We start from the raw sequence: 18,032 nt of genomic DNA, 5'->3' as shown, positions 1-18,032 counted from the left end.
CGAGAGGTTACCACTATTAGAAAAAAAAAAAATTACTATGCGAATCTGGGCAGCCACTTATTACATACTTCACTTGTAGTAGTAGTAAGTAGTAATTCTTTATTTATTTATAAACTAGCATTACCCAGTGGGCTTCGCACCACCATACATAAAATGTTTTTTTATATCGCAAGAAATTTTTCATATTAAGTTTTCTTTATAGAACTCGTATAATGTTTAAACAGTTGAATTAGTTTATTTTTTTCATTCAACATACTTTCTAAAGATGTCACAATAGCCTTTTCTGTACCTTTTTAAAATTTGATTGTGGTGGTCACCTACATATATACAGGTAAGGTGAAAGAGCCGATAAAAACTTGTAATTAAACTTTGATTCTTTAATTTCCATTTCAATTTTTTACGCTAAATAAATTATGCTAAAATAAATAAAGTTAAAAATGTTTTTCCAGTTCCTCCTGGAGCATTCAATTTTTTATTATATTTGCGTCCAAAATGACTTGCAATTCGATAAAAAATTGATGCGAAAGTTGATTGCATCGCAAAATAAAATTGTTTTCTTGAGGGCGAATCATCAATCGATACGAATAAAAATTCATCGCACTGACGGTTTCGCAAAAATTAATTAGCGTATGAAAATTATTTAAAAATCATATTTAAACAAAAATAAAATGTGTATGTACCAGTTGTCGGATTTATCATTGGTATGTTGATATGATAGCCATCGTCCCCTCCCCAAAACAAAATGGGGTATTGCAATGCATCATAACAGCGATGGAGTTCTGAAATACGTTGTAATTGGTCATTTCTACGATACAAATCAATATCTTGTGGCTGAAACTGTTCACCAACCACAACAATAGCTACTTCATCAATCGTTGGTACATTGAATCGTCTGGCGTGCTCCCAATTGGTGTTGTATCGGCTTTTATTATGATTTTGTGGCCATCGGTGGGCATCAGATCGAGTGCCACTTTGAACAATTTCACCAATTCATTGTGTTGATGGAACATTGTTTGCAATTCATTCACGATTGATCTTCTCGTATTCGTCGAAATTGCACAGCGCTGATCTAATTCACGATCCTCATCACCAATAAAATATATTTGCCAAAATTGATGGTCACCATCTGGGAATGGTAGCAAAGACCCAGCTCTATGGTATATTTGACCTTGAATCTGTAAAGTTCGAGAAATATATGTAGATAACGGATCTGAATTTTTAAAAACATTTTAACTGGTTGTAGTACATAAGAATGCAATCTCTTAACCTGAAGGCGAGTTGGTCTATATCTGGAGTCCTTAGTTACCCAGCGAAAAGAAAAGTCCTCTTTTCATTAGCATTTATCAACAACTTACAATGGATACTCATGTGGTTCAAACACATCCTAGGGTTATCCAGGTCCACGTTTTGGTCTATATCTCGAGACCCTACTTACGGAGGGGCATTAAAAAACTCTATACTATAGCAATCATCAACAGCTCCCATTTGCTACCCATATTGTACAAACACATCCTAGGGTTACCCGGGTTCACGTTTTGGCCTATTTCTCGAGACCCTGGTATCCGATTCTTAAAATTTCAAAACACAAACCATCTACTGAATAGTCCAAACAAAGCCTAAAAATTTGGTTTGGATAGGTAAGCCCGTTCTTGAGTTATAAGATTACCAAGGAAATGTAACTTCTTTTTATATATATAGATATTGCATCTTACATTTATACAAAAATTCATTTAAATATATAATTAAATACATAAAGAAAGAAATAATAAATTTGTGGCAATAACAATGTTGTCTGTCACTGCATAAAACTTAATCAAAAATTAAACTCTGCAATAAGAAATTCTCTATAGCGTAAGGCTGACTGTATAAAACAAGTTAGTCTTTTCCAATTGTGTCCATTAAGTATAACTATTACTTCTGCTTCATTTAGCTTCGCTGCGTTTAGGTATCTTATTCTGATCTCCTTCAGTACCGGACATCTTCATAAGAAGTGCTGCTTATTTTCTTCCTCGTTTAAATTGCGGAGGGTGCATATTTTCTAAGCATTTCCATTCGTAATTGCATTTAACTTTAGTAAACTACATCTTGCTCTAAAAATTGAGTAGTCTAAATGTTTATAAATTCGGGTCGTACTTGACTGTGCTCTTTGACTTGCCATGTTAAGATCTTTTATTTTGATTTTGGTAAGAAGTTGCGCACAGCGATCTTGCCAGTCTGTAACGGTGATGTTTTCTTCAAAATTCACCGAACCACATTTCCATGTCGTTCAAATGCTTAAGCCAAAACACATTTTTACTTAAGATACCTTGAGTTAGTTTGTATGGGAGTCTGTTGCAATTGTATTTATAAATGGTTTTGCAGATATACTTCATTTGTAGTTCTAAAGAATAAATGTGGCTATCTTCTAAATTAGTTTCTTGTGTTATTGCATTATTCGGAGTGAACTCGGGTAGTTTGAGGATTCTTTTAATGAAGCAACGTTAAAGTTTATTTACTTCATCGAATAAGGAATACCCCCTAACGATAAGTTTGTATCGCTCTGCATACCGCTTGGAACAGCTTTCATTTTAATTTTAATGAATTAAATGGCTTCGCTAAAAAATCGTTCCATGTGTAATTAATACTAGCTTTTACTGAACTATTTCTGGCTTCTAAGTGCTTGCCGAATGCCATTTTGGGTGTGAGAATGACACCAAGATTCGTATATTCTGCCACCAATTTAAATTCTTCACCTTGGTACCACCATTTTTGTGCCTGGGAAAGTCGTCCACTTCTTCTAAAGACCATCATCTTCGATTTATTTGGGTTTACTTCCATATTCCATTCAGCGCAGTATTTCTCCAGGTTATTAATCATGGATTGCATGACTTCCGCCAGGAGAACAATATCATCGGCATAAAGGAGATGGCGTTAGGGATGTTAAAAAATAATCGATTTTTGCTTTAATCGATTTTTTTTTCTTATTATCGATTTTTTGTAGTCGATTTTATTAAAGGCGAAAATCGATTTTTAATAAATCGATTATATGAATTACACATTTTAAATCGATTTTTGTAAATAGTGCCATCTGTGCGACGGATGATAAAATGGATAAGTAAGCTAACTAATGTGAACAAGTCGATAAAAATCAGTGCCATCTTTACGTACAAATATGTAATGAATTGTGATCCTGCCTTTATTTATTTCTTGGAAGCTTTGAAGTGTCGAAATAAATATTGGTTTAACCATAAAAATGTCTTCCGCTGCTAAAACACCCAGAAGCTGCTGGCGCAAGGAAAATGCAACCGCAAAATGTAAATACTGCCCAAAAGAGTTAAAAACATGCAATAACACTACAAACTTGAAACAGCACATGGAAAGAAAACATTCTGATGTCTTACAAGCTGACGAGGTAAAACTCATTATTTGATGTAATAGTTATTATTTAAAATATTTTAAATTATATTTTGTTTTTATTTTTATCACCGCAGAATTCACATAAAGTTGATGTCCAGGATACTACCAATTTGAGGCATAATGATTCATTGGTGCATTCGCCATTGACAGACACTGAGGCTTCGTCGTTAACTCCAAAACGGGCTAGATCAACTATCGGAGCGGCTTTTTCAAGAATTTCAGCATATGCCTCAGATGGAGAAAAAAATAAACAAATAACAAACAGCATCGCAGAAATGATATGCCGGGACAGTCTTCCTTACAATATGGTGGAAGGAACAGGATTCAAAAAGCTAATGAAAACTATCGTTCCTTTGTACAAGGTTCCATGTCGTAAAACTATCACAGATCTCATTGATACTAAATATGACGAAAAAAAGACCCTTATTAAACAAAAATTACGGTCTGTTAAAAACGTCTATCTTACAATAGATGAATGGAAGGATATGCAGTTAAGAAGTTTTTTAGGCGTGACTGTTCACTTTATAGAAAATTTTGAAATGAAATCGGTGAATATCGCATGTGAACCGCTTCATGACAATCATACAGGCGAATATTTATCGGAGATGGTTCTTAATGTTTGTGAAGATTGGGGTTTGTCGCATGACAAAATTGTGAGTGTTACTACAGACAATGGCGCTAACATGGTTAAAGCTATTGAGATTACTTTCGGCAGAGCAAAACATATTCGATGCCTAGCACATACGTTGAATCTAGTAGTTGAAAATTCTGTGAGTTCCTCTGATGTTAAACTTTTTTTGGATAAAGTACGAAAAATCGTAACTTGGTTCCACCAAAGTGGTGTAGGCGCTGAAGAATTGCGACAGATGCAAATGCAGGAAAGCGTTGTTGAAGGAAAATTGAAGCATTTGGTCGGAGATGTGTCTACAAGATGGAACTCACAATTATTTATGATTGAACGTTTTGTGTTAATGAGCAGCACAATTGGATCTATTTTAATAAACCATCCGAATGCACCCCAAATGCTTCAAGCAAACGAAATCGTTGTGCTCAAAGAAATTGGAAAAGTTTTAAAGCCTTTTCACAATGTTACCGAAGAAATGAGCGCTGAAAAATATGTGACAGCTAGTAAAGCTATACCTATTATCAAGTGCTTGAGAACTTTGTTAGACGCTATACCGATAACCAGTGATTTGGCCAATCAATTCAAATATTCATTGCAAACAGAACTAAAAAAAAGATTTGAAAACATACAGAAAGTTCACCTTTTCTCAGTCGCAACGTTTTTGGATCCTAGATTCAAAAAAATTCATTTAGATGAGCCATTATCTTTGTCAAAAACAATTAATTATACCAACCGATGCCTAAGTTTAAATACTAGGAATGATGATACTATACTGGTGACCGATTTTGAATCATCTGTTTCATCACAAGTTGCCAGCGACGATCAAGATATATGGCAGGTACACCATAACAAAATAATGGCTGCTAATACGTCAATGACAAAAAATACAGAGATAGATTTATATATCGCAGCGCCATTATCAAATCTTAAAGTAGACCCTCTCGATGTATGGAGAAGTTCTGAGGGAAATTTTCCAAAATTAACAGACTTAGCTTTGAAACACCTCTCAGTGATGGCCACTTCTGCACCAGCTGAAAGATTATTTTCGAAGGCTGGGAATATTGTCAGAAAAACTCGAAACCGTATTTTAGGAAAGCGACTACCAAAACTATTATTTTTAAACTCTTTGACTGAAGATTTATGGCAATAATTTTTTAAGTTTCTGATAAATTTTGATTTGAGGTTTGGAGGAAGCTTCCTTTTCTTTTTTAATGTTCATACCCAACAATTCTCGTTATACTTAATACTTAAATTAATCGTTTAATTTTATTTTGATTCTAGTCGAATGTTAATTGATACAAAACATTTGTGGCAATTATTTAATTGAATTTTTTTATTACTTAAACTAAAAGCTTGAAGATAGCTTTCTTTTATTTTCTTAGTTTTGTTTGTTATATTGCTATATTTTGTACTCTTATAGTTTTGTATTATTTTTACTGCAATAAAATATTTAAGAGTACTAAAAAATTTATATATGTATCATTAATTTGAATATGTATTTATAATCTTAAAGTCGTCCTTTTAGATATTTTTTCATACTTATATATCAAATATGCATTTTTCGTATTAAAAAATCGAAATATCCACAAAAATCGATTATTCCCTCAAAAATCGATTTTTTATAAATCGATTTATCTTGAAACGAAAAAAATCGATTATTAAATGATCGATTTTTTCGACTCGAGGTCACATCCCTAGATGGCGTATATTCATGCCCTCAACCAATAGTCCACCTTCGAAATAGTCGTGCAAATAATTTAGGTATAAAGTGAACAATAATGGCGACAACAGACATCCTTGTTTCCCACCAGTGCAGGTTTCAAAATAGTCGTATACTTCTTTTCTATTTAACTTTTTTGTGTGAAATTAGTTTTTATTGATTTTAAAGACAAAATTGTTCAAAAATGATTACAATTTTAACACATATTCACTTTAGCTCGATATGACCACCTTTTGCTTTGACTATAGCCTTCAAACGGTCAAAAAATGAGTTGCATGCTGCATGAATGTGATCTTGAGGTATTTTGGCCCATTCTCGTATAATCGCTTTTTTCAGCGCATCCAGACTGGCATATTTTTTAGTCCTCACCTTGATCTCCAAAATGGACCAGATGGAATAGTCCATCGGATTTGCGTCTGGCGAATTCGAAAGCCATTGTGTGGACGAAATGAAGTGTGGAACTTGATGTTTTACCCATTCTTGGTTCTCACGAGCTTTATGAGACGGTGCCGAGTCCTGTTGGAACGTCCATGGTCTACGACCGAAATGTTTGCATGCCCACGGCTCTAAAGCAGCTTCTAAAACATTTTCCCGAAAATAAGTCGTATTCACTTTGACACCAGGCTCGAAAAAAACGATTGGAGAGCGTCCATCAGCGGTCACTGCGACCCAAACCATTACTTGCGATGGGAAATTGCTTCGAGTGGCCATACGTAGGCTACGTAGGCTCAAATTATTACATTTTATTCACTTTGAGGTGACTGAGCTCAAGAACAATGGCTGGTTGTGATTTTCTAGCCAAATATAACGCAGTCACACTATTACATTTGAATTCCATCAGAAAAAAAAAATTCAACAAAACTGAGACGCAAATGCTTTTGATGGCTTATAAACAATATATTGAACTGTCATTAGAACAATTTTGATATTGATGTCATGAGCTGTTTTACAGATACAATCAGTGTGAAGTTGGTAACACTTCATATCGTTCCCCCTGTATATACATATATGTATATATATATATATGATTGGCGCGTGCACCCTTTTTGGGTGTTTGGCCGAGCTCCTCCTTCTTTTGTGGTGTGCGTCTTGATGTTGTTCCACAAATGGAGGGACCTGCAGTTTCAAGCCGACTCCGAACGGCAGATTTTTTTATGAGGAGCTTTTTCATGGCAGAAATACACTCGGAGGTTTGCCTTTGCCTGCCGAGAGGCGACCGCTATTAGAAATTTTTTTTCTTAATTTTGGTGTTTCACCGAGATTTGAATCTAATACCTATATAAAAAGCCTGCTCTTCCTCTGGCAGTGACACCGAGCGACTGAATCGAAGAACTGCAATTCTCACATCGTAAGTTTACATTATAAGGAATATACGACTTCATCGCTAATGGCCCCTAAGGTTTTGTATGAAAATTTGACTCTTTTACGAAACCTATGCCTTTCTTATCGCTCAGAACGACAGGCGTCGCGAGCTACGAACTGATTTGGGCGGTTATATACCGACACGCGTCCCCAAAGGGTTAAAAGCATTAAAAAATTTTGTCAGTTGTGTTGGTATTTTATTGGCGCTTACTTTCATTTGCCCTATTTGCGCATTGTAATTAATTCGATGACAATTTTTCGCCTAAAGCTTCTTAAAAATCTTGGTGCTAAGCCGTTTATGCAACTTGCTTTTAATTGTCTTCATTTATCCGTACTTTAACTTTTTTTAATCATTTTTTTATCTTGCGAATGCTTGATTTGATGTTTTTGCAAATGTCATGTCGCCTTCCCCTCTTTCTATATATAAGTAAATATGTCCATCATTCAGAATTTGTTTACAATATAGGCGATAACTTATTTTTGATACTCTCACAAAAAATACAAAAAAATAATTCGCTTGTATAACTTAATCTGAAGCCATCCCGCCACATGTGAAGCATGTACAAATATTATTCCAAACGTAATCCACTTATATTTAAAAAAAGTAACTTAAGTGACTTATTTTTATATAACTTTAGATACCTTCATTCATATATGGCCAGTTTAATGAAAATCTAAATCACAAAGTCTCTAAGTCCAGTCGGCCGCCGTAGCCGAATGGGTTAGTGCGTGATTACCATTCGGAATTCACAGTGAGAACGTAAGTTCGAGTCTCGGTGAAACACCAAAATTACGAAAAACATTTTTCTAACAGCGGTCGCCCCTCAGCAGGCAATGGCAAACCTCCGAGTGTATTTCTGCCATGAAAAAGTTTGTCATAAAAAATATCTGCCGTTCGTAGTCGGTTTGAAACTGTAGGTCCCTGCATTCGTGGAACAACATCAAGACGCACACCACAAATAGGAGGAGGAGCTCGGCCAAACACCCAAAAGGTAGGTGTACGCGCCAATTATATATATATATAAGTCCAGTGAACTTTTGAGTAGCAGTAGCTGTCTAAAATAATTGCGTAATTTGGTTTTTATTTCATTAATGTGCGAAATAATTTATTGTTAATTATTAAAATGGCTAAGTCAAAAATATACAAAAAAATAGCTAATTATTTATAATAATCACCCAGCAACGGTAATGAAAACGATGGTGGTGTCTTTTTTACACTAAAAAAGCAACTGCAAACAAATAACCTCTGGATTGGGTTAGTCATTTCGTCATTATACATAAATAGTTTATGTAGCCATTTTGAAGGGGAATTGTATAACGGGAAAATACCCAATGTACATTATAATTTGTAATTTTTTATTATTTGAATATTTTTAGTCACAATATAGAACGATTCATATAGGCAAAACAAAAAATGTAAATCTACTTATCTGACAATTTGCTGGTTTGGCCTCCAAGACGGGTACCCGTTAGTGAGCATATGTTTCGTAAGTTACCTTGCCTTTGTTTGGATGTTATTTGTCAGGTTGCTTTTGTTCTGCGAGAAATTTAGAAAGCGTACGTTGTTTTAAAAAAAAAAGTTTCATACGCGGAACAATTTGAAGCAGTGTTCCTATGTGCATACCCTATAGGTCCAAAAATGTCACGTATTTCTGCCGCAAATGTTTGAAGAAGTCGAAGACGTTCATTAATAAATGGGTGCAACAATATACCGAAGTTAAAAACGTTGACGACTTTGCCGGACGAAGACCAAAAAATATACCTCTCCAAAGCAAGATCAGAAGGTCATTGGTTTGTTTGTGACAAAGCCAAACTAATCATTGGGTGAAGATTAAGCAGTTTTATGGAAAAGTTGTGTTAATGTATCCAAAAAATACAATTCGAGAATGTTTACGTGCAGAAGACCTCATTTTCCGGAGCACATTGAAAAAATTGATTGAGAAGGGACTTGCATGGGCTAAGGCAAATTCAGAACAGAATTAGACAAACGAAAGACGTCAACTACTGCCTGCGCTGCATTTTGAGAATTTTTGGCCCCGTAAAATATCTGAGTCGGGCCTACTAAAAAAAAGCTAGCCAGCTTGACGTGGCGACTGAAATTCGAGAAAGGAGTGGTAGTGGATAGAACACACGCTTATGAACTCCCTTGGTCTTACGTGGATCGAACTGAGGTATATAACTCCAAGCCATGTCCGTTGGTGAAGAGGCGTAGTTAAGGCCCTATGCTCCAATAAGAGTTAAAAGAAAAATATATACATATAATATTCACTGGTGAATCTTTGTTTTGGGCGAATAGTTGCATACGTCAATCCTGGTGTTCTGCTGATAATTGAGAACTTCAACGAGCTGTTAAACATCCAGCAAGGTTCATGTTTGGGGCTGCTTCTCCGAAAAAGGATTTGACGATTTATTTATGTTTACCGGCCAATTTGAATTCAGTTTTCATGAATAAAATTTACCAAAAAGCCTTGGATTTTACAATAAGACAACGATCCCAAGCATCAATGAACGCTTAAGCATCAAGGCAAATTCGGCACAACGTGCGCAGAAATTAACAAAAAGTATGACTCAAAGCTGAGCAGTCATTATAGAAAATGGTGGTGCCTATACATTTTATTGGATATATTACGCATTATAAGTATTAAAGCCCGTACAAAGCAGTTTGTTTAAATCAAATTGTCAAATAGTTTCCAAGTAATGGCTTTTGTTAGACAGACTGTATATATTATATAGGCGCTTATACTTTTTAAAGGGTGTTTGGCCGACCTCCTCCTCATATTTATAGTGTGTGGCTTGGTGTTGTTGGACTGAAATGGAATGGACTGGAAAAAATTAATTCCTTTCACAAAAACCTTAAAATATGCTATTTAATGAAGCATTTTATTAACAATAAATTTGACGGTTTACGTTTGCATTTCAAATACATATGTAGATTAGGTTAGGTTTGGCAGCCGCATCGAACATAGAGACAACGATGCCACTTAGACCACGAAATGGGTCCGTTGTGAGCCGCGGGGGTTGGGCTGCATTTCCCTGTCCATATTGAACCATCCTGAGCTTTTGACAAACCGTAAAGGGTTGTTGATACCTAAAGTGTATAGATTTTCTATATTCGTTAAGAAGTAGAATTTTAAAAATCGGTTCCTGCTTCTGCAAAAAAGGTGTTCAAATATGTATAACATCAAACATTTGTGGGTACTTTTGTACAGTCGTTGCCTATTGGTTAATAACAGAAAACAACTGTATACTTGATTTTTAGTATGCCGAAGTGATAAGGTTTGTAAAATTCGAAAAAAAATTGCCTTATGCGAGTATTGCCATTTATAACATTTTTGTTCTTTTTCATAACGTTTCATTCCATTCTTTCTCGAAGCACTTTTTCCAGTCGCGTTTCCAGGCGGTTGTTTAAATTATGTGGAATCCAACGCGAGCATACCTTTTTTACCACAAAGTGTTCATCGAAAATTGTAAAAAATAATCGCACAAAAATGTTAACGGTTTAATTTCACGCTTTTGCCGAGACGCATTTTTAAATCCACTGTAAAAAACACTAATTTGGCGCACTCACCAAAAGGTTTTAAGTTCGTTTATGGTAAAATATATCAAGCTCTTCAGTGCCTAAAGACAGAAATATAAATAGCAATCCATGTAAGATACTCTACAAAATTGATGAAACTTAAATGTTACCCAATGAGTCGTTCAGCTAAAAGAGGACACCAAAAACGGGGAACCCAGCCGGTTAAAATTTCGAGAAATTATTTTTTTTTACTTTTATTTTCATGGAAAGATATTACCTTAATATTTTGAATCAAATAATGACGGTTAAAATGTGACTTTTATTTTTTCAGGAAAACATCCAAGCATTGACTAAATAACAAAAAAACCTTCAGTGCAATTTAATTACCAATCATTTCGTCTTATTTTCTAGATTACAAAAATATAATAATAATAACCCCGCAAGGGCATCTCCTATTGGTGGGTGATGGGCTTGACAATTCCGCGTTTACCCTGGTCAAAAACCGAATAGGGTTCCTCCGTTGCGAGATCATGGATGGGACGAATTCACGATACCTAAGTCTAAACGACGAAGAGAATAATCCCGTCAGAATGCCTATCATACTGGCTGGTCGAATGTATACCTGAAGAAAAACTATAAACCAAAACCGCAAAGGAATGCCTATATATATATATAATTGGCCTCCTATTTGTGGCGTGCGTCTTGATGTTGTTCCACAAATGGAGTGACCTACAGTTTCAAGTCGACTCCGAACGGCAGATATTTTTATGAGGAGCTTTTTCATGGCAGAAATACAATCGCAGCTTTGCCATTGCCTGCCGAGGGGCGACCGCTATTAGAAAACTGTTTTTTTTTTTAATTTTGGTGATTCACCGAGATTCGAACCCACGTTCTCTCTGTGAATTCCGAATGGTAGTCACGCACCAACCCATTACGGAAATGACGATTCCGCGGACCCTAGTCAACCACTGAATATACTAATAATCTACTAGTGTGATAAACGGTTCGACCAACTACAAGAGCCTCGGACTAGCGTCGTAACGATCGGGAACGACGCGGGAATCAAGTGCCCGATGATGATGGCGACAATAGGCAACAACCTACTCCATATGTTTTGTCTGGACAACAGAGAACCACAAAAGCAGGAAAACCAAGGCAGCGCATAGCATGGACTACAAAAATGAACGAAGGCATTATGCAACGAAATTGGACACACTAAAATAGGATACAGAACAGAGCTCCATAAACTATTTATAAAAATTATATCTACGATACGAATATTAAATTACTGCACAAGGAATATGAGATCAGAAACGACCATTAGTGAGAAATAAACTTTTAACTGATATTAGCAGTGGAAACATTAAATAACAAGTAGCCAATAAAATAGCCAGTACACAATTATAACAACCAAGCAAACGACTCAACAGACTCAAACAATAATGATGAGCAAAATCCCAACAGAAATACAAACAGCGCTGAAATCACAAACAACCCGGACAATGATATGACAGCAAAAATTTTAAATGAAATAAACTCCAGTCTAATAAAGTGGGAAGGGGCTCACCCAGTTGCTCGCCCTCGAATCCCAAAATTAATATTTAAAATAGGTACCATTAAATACATCACAACTATAAACAACACTATATTACCAACAATGCTAAATTATAACTCCATCCAAGAAAATATAAGTGGCACATACGAACTGAAAATAAAATAAATGAACTCCGGAGAAATTTAGGACGACTCACACAGTATAAGACTGACAATAGATCGAAGATATAATTCAACACATAAACGTTTTACAACAAAAATATAATAAACCATTGGACGAAATAATGGACACCCATAAACAAAAACTTAATCCACCCAAAGGAGGACTGATAACAAAGCTCTTCACAAGCAACCAAAAAACATTTTACCAAAAATTAGCATCTACAGAAGACTCTCAAAAATGGGGGAATTAAGAACAAAACAAAACAACAAATAGCGAACTACTGGAAAAACATATGGTCAATACCTGCTCAATAGAACGACTCAGCTACATGGATTCGCCAAGAGGAACACCGACAAAAGGATCTATTGTACAACCACAACACAATATCGCACTGTCAACAGAGGATCTAATCAATACCATCAATAAAACCCTCAATTGTGAATTTAAAATGTACCTCAACACATCATCTTCTAGCACTACCATTAACAAATTAATAGATGAACCACAAACCCTACCAGAATTTCTTACAATAGCCAAAACATACATCAAACCAAAAAATAATGAAACTACCAACCCCTCCAACTATAAACCAATAACATGCCTCGCTACACTATATTAAATAATCACGTCGAAAAATATCCTCAAAAATAGAAACGCATCTAACACAACGTTATAACTAACGAACAAGACGGATGCAAAGACAGGACTGCAAGGAGCAAGTTATAATTGACACAGCAATTATGAAACAAGCCACTTTAAAACAACGAAGCCTGTCTAACAACTGCTAGCCCTAAAACTTTGAAAGTGCCATGTTATCTCTTGCGCAACATCAGAAGCTATTTCAGCAACCGTAGTCTACAGTACGATACTGATAAGGGATCAAAAACGTACGAAGTTACTGGTGGGGTCCCTCAGGGATCGGTCCTGGGACCAACACTCTGGAACGTTATGTACGACGGGGTCTTGAAATTGAAACTTCCCGATAAGGTAGATCGTAGGATAACGATGCAGCAGCGAGAGTACAGCGATGGCTCGGTACTGCGGGATTGGACATGGCAGTCCAGAAAACAGAGGCCGTGCTTATAAGTGCGCCGAATCAAAACAGAATTATGATGAACACGGTTGGCGGACACGTAATATTCTCACAGGAGGCGATTAAGTGAGGCTAAACTTCAAGCATCATCTGGCAGCAGTTAATTGTAAAGCAGCGGCTGTCAATGGCGCACTAGCGAAAATTCTGAGAGGAGGACTCATATCAACTGTGACGGACTCTATCGTATTATATGCGGCGCCGATATGGGCTGAGGCTAAACATAGCCATATGCTCGAGGTAGTTCGCACCCACAAACGCAGCGCACTACGTACTGCATGCGCTTATAGAAAGGTATCAGACGACGCAATATGCATTATTACTAGAAAGATACCAGTGGATATTCATGCGATGGAGGTGTATCGCCTCTATGGAGTAAAAGGAGTGAAACCAACGATAGCAGAAAAGGCGGTAGAAAGAATGGCAAAGAAGATGGGATGAGTCAACCAAAGGCCGGTGGACTTACAAACTCATACCGAACTTTGAAGGGTGGATGAATAGAAAGCATGGTGTTATTGACTACTACCTAACTCAGATATTCACCGAACATGGCTGCTTCCTTGAATATCCACACCGTTTCCAGCTGGCCGATAGCCCTTTTTGCCCAAGTTGCTCGAATACAGTCGAGAGCACAGAACATGTGGTCTTTCATGCAGACGTTTCAGTGAAGAACGAGCAATGTTGGCGATGGCATTCGAACACCCGCCATCCCACGCAAGATTTGTCCAGGATATGTGCTCGACCATCACTAAATGGGATGCCGCAAAACGTTCGCGGCTACAGTCGTGATGAGGCTCAACCGCTTTGACTGGGAAAGGAAAGCCCAGAAACGACAGCAGCAGTTGCTACTGCAGCAACAAGAGCGGCAGCAGCAGTAGAAGCAGAAAGATAGACTAAGTATTCAATAAGATATTAAATTAATTAGGTAGCAAGACCAGCTAGATTATTTCTTATGCAATGTACTTCATCCAGCTAAGTCATAATTTGACAGTTCTTAGGAGAAAAGGAAGGAAAAAAAAATACAAAACAACCTTATACCTTTGGTACCCCTTTGCTAGCAGGTGGACAGTGGAGATGAACTGTTTTAGACAAACCGATGACAGACACAGACGCTTGAGCCAAACACTCACAACAGTACCGAACTGAAGACAAGACAATAGTTTGTGAGTATCGGACTATTGCACTTCTCCGATGTTTCATTCACCCACAACCGCTTTCGAAGCTAGTGGGAGGAGTGAATACTATCGATGGCGTAAAATGTCCTAACGCCCACAGGAGCAGACGTAGGAATCTGTTGTGTCAGTAGACATAAACGCGGGCCCACCTTGAAGAAATGCTAACGCGGTTCCAGGGTGGAAATCAGCCGAGGAGGAGGAATGTTATAGTGTTAGTGGTAGCAAGGCACATACCATTGGTGTGACGGCACCTTTGATGATGTTTCAGACATTCTGATTTACACCTCCTGACTAAAACCAAAACACAAACACAAAAAAAAAACCAAAAAAAAAAAAACGAAGCCTACATTCATGCTACATGCTGGCTAATAAAAGTGCTTGAAATATACAAAATACACTCAAAATTAATAAATTTCTACTGAACACAATGAGTATATGGAAAACACAATTAAATCTAATAACATCTACAGAAACAATAACAACAGAACAAATTGACTTAAAAAAGGAATATTCCAACTTGATTCTTTAAATGGTCTCTGGTTTTGCCTCTGTCTTAACCTTCTTTCAAACACCCTCAATATACAACATAAAGATGCAATGTGAAAATTAAAAAACGTGCAAAACACAAAATAAACCATCTTCTATACATGGACGACTTCAAACTATACGCATCCCAAAAAAAACTCACAGAACAAATAACAAATGATATAAAAATGATCTTTGGCATCAGTAAATGCAAAGCACAACACATAGAAATGAAATTGAACTGACGCACTGGCTGAAACATTAGACGATCAAATCCTTGAAAACATGGAAGAACATGAAACGTACAAATATCTTGGACTCCAACAAAGTTTTTTTTTCGATTTTTCTTTATTTATTGAATCTATCTTGTATAAGAAACTAACAATAAGTTTACAAATCTTATATACTACACAGTAAAAATTTTAGTTTAATATTAATACCAATTTGGTGTTTATATATAACAATTCCAGAAAGTATAAAATTAATATAAAACCATTCCGGTTTCAGAAAAGAGAGAGAGAGAAGTTAATTAAAATATTCTCTTTAAAAAACCAAGAATGAGACTGAATTATATACTTTAAGGGTTTAAAAATAACAAAATAACTTTTAGGCCAGCGCCGGCAGCACAGCGCGATAGCCTAGCGGCTAGCAATGTGGGCTTCCGATCACAAAAAAAAAATTTTTTTATACATTTATTTTATTTTGTTTTATGATATGTTTATGAGGAGATTTTTTTCATGGCAGAAATACACTCGGTGTTTTGCCGTTGCCTGCCGAGGGGCGACCGCTATTAGAAAAATGTTTTTATTAATTTTGCTTTCACCGAGATTCGAACCAACGACCTCTCTGTGAATTCCGAATGGTAATCACGCACCAACCCATTCGGCTACGGCGGCCGAATACATAAGTAAAGTAATAATAATAATACAAATACTTTCTTGGTTTTACTTTAAAGCAAATAATACTAAAGTTCAGAGTACATTAAAATTAATTGAGAGTGAGAAAATTTTTTAATACTTTTTTGGTTTTACTTTTAAACCAATAAATTTTAAATTGAATATAATTGAAACTTAAACTGAAACCAAAATAGCTTGAAACATTAAAGAGAGCATTTTAATGTTTTTTTGGTCTTACGTTAAATCTAATAGGTATTAAATTTCAAAAACGCAACGCTCAGCACCAATTAAAGTTTTGTTTTAAACCCATTTTGGAATTAAAATAATTGTAAGAATATTTCATCGACTTAAAATAAAACTTTTTAGAATTAAAAATCAAATTTAATTCCAAAATTGTATAAATTCAATAGCAACTGGTATTAAATATAAACCCTCATTTTTTACTGTGTAGAGTAATATAATATGTTTCCTTGCCAGTACTAAGAAACGAATTATTTGCTCAAATGAATATATATTTACATATATGATTAAATCGGTTGTGAATCTCCAATTCTTCATAGTTGGGAGCTGGAAAGGACGGGTTTCTAGTCTCCGATTCTTCGTAGCTGGGAGCCGGAAAGGCCTAGTTTCCAGTCTCCCTTAAAGCTTCCTTTGTCCCTCATGTCGATTGTGAAAATGTTGTTGTTTTTTGTTTTTTTTTTTTCGAATGTGATAGATGGGGTTGGAGGAAGTTGTGGACGGACTCTCGTGTGAGATGAGATAATTAAGATAGTGCAGACTTGAAGATGTCTCTTTTTTCAATCGTGTGTGACCTTCATCTAAAAGTAGATTTCGCGCTAGTTTATTGGGAACACAGTAAAACAAAAATAGACCTCACCTCTATTAAAAACCAACTTTCACTGCAATACAAAAAACGCCTTAGATACTTTAAACACAACAAAATTCCAAGAATCTCTGTAAAGCAATCAACACGTACGCCATACGAACTCTGACATACCCCTTCTGAATAATTAACTGGACCAAAACTGATATTGACAACCTAGAAAAAATAACAAGAAGACAACTTACCAAATATAGAAAACTTCACCCTAACTCATGCACACAAAGATATACAAAACCTTTACAATAACCAAATTTAAAAATTAACACAATTTTTCCACACCCACACATCCGGTCTACAAGTACACAAAGTAATAGTCATTGCAGATAAGCACCACACCCCACTAAACCTACAAAACACTGGCATAGCAATCACCCAAACAACAGTTGAAGGAAAGAAGACAGCCTGGGCACAGAAACATCTACATGTCAAACACCTACACATTATGGAAGACCCAAATATTGACAAAATAAACAGTTATGCCTGCCTTCATACAGGAGAGCTTCATCCTGAAACGGAAGGATTTATAATCGCTGTTCAAGATCAAGTAATCCTCACTAAAAAGTGGGGATATGAAAGGACATTTAAAGATCTTAGAAGACTTCCTACATAGTCCCATTCTTCATAGGGATGATATACTATCACCCAAACCAATACTCTTCAGGAACTTCCAAGTTATAATCAATGAACGAACAGACTGGAGAACTAACTCTATCACTTTCAAACCTGGCTCCCAGCTATGGTTTACTGATGGGTCCAAATTGGAAAATGGTAGAACAGGGGCAGGAATCAATGGGCCCAAATTCAAAAAATCGATTCCGATGGGATCCTACCCAACAATATTCCAGGCAAAAATATATGTCATTGAAATATGTGTGAGAGAATGCCTTAGAGGGAAAATGAGAGGTACTCACATCTACATACTTTCAGATAGCCAAGCGGCTCTAAAAGCCTTTCTATCAACAACTATCACCTCTAAATTGGCAAATGATTGCCTAAACCTCCTAAACACGTTAGGAAACCTCAACACAGTAACACTATGTTGGATTCCGGGACATGAAGGACATGAGGGAAATGAAATGGCTGACGACCTTGCAAAACAAGGAGCAAATATGCAACTTACTGGTCC

This window comes from Anastrepha obliqua, chromosome 1 (genome assembly GCF_027943255.1).
Source record: "Anastrepha obliqua isolate idAnaObli1 chromosome 1, idAnaObli1_1.0, whole genome shotgun sequence".
In the NCBI taxonomy this organism is placed as follows: Eukaryota; Metazoa; Arthropoda; class Insecta; order Diptera; family Tephritidae; genus Anastrepha; species Anastrepha obliqua.
This window is presented reverse-complemented; position numbering follows the sequence as displayed.